We start from the raw sequence: 2,244 nt of genomic DNA on the forward strand, positions 1-2,244 counted from the left end.
GATACGTAAGAGTGTGTAAGGATGTGATCGGTAAGGTACGCAATCTTACCTGCTACATAATATAAAGCAATATTATACAAATCAACGCGGGTATACGACATTGTAAACAACGTCGTGTGTACACCTTCTAAACAACATGGTATTTATACCATTGCAATTACGTCATGTATAACTTTTGCAGACAACATGGTATTTATAACATTGCAAAAAAGTCGTGTATACACCTTTGAAAATAGAATGGGTATCACCCATTAAAAGTACCAAAGTATATATGTTGTTGTTGGCAAGATGAAGTGCATACATTATTCTAAATAGCATGCCTATATACAACCACAAGTTTATTATTAAGAATATTAATAATTAACTCGTTACTCAATAGAAACGGTGTAACGTGCATAGCCAAGCCAAACGGCATACAACGAATATCTTACAATAGCATCAGTCGTGTATTATATAGATTATATTAAGCAGTATAAATATACATCTTGTATATATTATTTGCTGGAAATTCCTCCATCGCCAACACAAGCTTCTGCTTACGGCTTCCATTCGGAAATGCCCCATTGCTGATATCGTAGCAATAGAGAAAGACTTTTCAGCTGCCGCACCCACGGCTAAGTCGCTATGAGACAAAATAGCGGTCGCTATAGCAACGGATATAGCGTACTCGTGGTTTCTTTTAGTATACGTCTATTATAATGTCACTATAGACTATGGATACGATATAATATACAGCCACGCCTACAAACATGATTCAACCATGAGTGATGTGTATAATATACATACATGCTCCATTAGATAAGACGGTATTGCATACATCTAACCCCCCATCCACACATTTCGGTGAGGGGAGGGTAATTGTACGGGGGTAATAGTCAGGTGGTTATTCTAGAACCTATACATATACACATATATAATATATTAATTACTACTTCAGGATTGTGCTGTTCCAAACTAATACCAATACAAACTAATGTAATGCAATGGAAAATATAGACACAACTTTTACATACTACTACTATATACTACTAATACTTACAAAATCATTTGTTCCACAAATTGCGTGTGTGCGGGCAACAGAAATATCCGTGAATATAAAATCACAGACAACATTGTCAGATAATGGCTGCTCGAGAAATGCCACGCCAGCGGCAACACACACAAATTCACAGCTTCAGCGGTCACGTGAGAACGTCATGTGACCAAGCGGCTTCTTTGCATGTGTTACACACACGCGCACACACACACGCGCGTGCACACACACACGCACAGACACGCACGCACGAACACACACACGCGCACACACACACGCGCGCGCACACGCACGCACACGCGCACACACACACGCACGTACGAGCGCAGCGAGCAAGAGCGCACTCACACGCTTGAACACACGCGCACACACGCGCACACACACACGCACGTACGAGCGCAGCGAGCAAGAGCGCACTCACACACTTGAACACACGCGCACACACGCGCACACACACACGCGGGCACGGACGCACACACACGCTCACACACACGCACGTACGGGCGCAGTGCGCTCGACGGATGTCGCAGGGCCATATTTGCCGATACATTAGCATAGCTGGGAATCGTGACGCGATGCTGCGAGCGAAGTGAAGCATGTAGATAAGATTTTACCATGCACACGTGCTGTCAGCCTCCCCGGCTCCAGTTTGAACGTATAAGAACGGCCGAAGAATATTATCTTGGCAGTCAACGGCGACCGACTTCGCAGCGCTATTTGCCCATACATTAGCATAGCTGAGAATTGTGGCGCGATGCTGCGAGCAAAGTGAAGCATGTAGCCGCTCCGCCGCATGCCGTATGATATATATAGTCAGTGTATTAACGACACGGCACACCCGCAACGGCGAGTGGCGGGAGCGGCTAGTTCTACATCAGTTTTTGTGAAAGCAAGTCGATATACAGTGACACAACTCTAGTGGAAGTGTAATAAACGGGTAGTTTTTGTGAATATGCAACGTTCAAATTATTTTCAGTTTTTCATGACTCTGTCCCAAGTGCCTGTGACTATAGTTGCTACTCGTGTTTGCAAGCACCGCGTGCGAAGTCAACCGGTCCGTTGTCTCGGCATTGAATTGCAATGGCCGATAGAAAGCCACCGACAACACTTTGTCTCCATAGCTAAACGTGAGGGTTACGTAAAGGCCACCGCACACCAGCCGATTTTTACAAACGATGAAACGATGAAACGATGAAACGATGAAACGATGA

Source organism: Priapulus caudatus, unplaced genomic scaffold, assembly GCF_000485595.1.
Source record: "Priapulus caudatus unplaced genomic scaffold, Priapulus_caudatus-5.0.1 Scaffold232, whole genome shotgun sequence".
Taxonomy (NCBI): domain Eukaryota; kingdom Metazoa; phylum Priapulida; class Priapulimorpha; order Priapulimorphida; family Priapulidae; genus Priapulus; species Priapulus caudatus.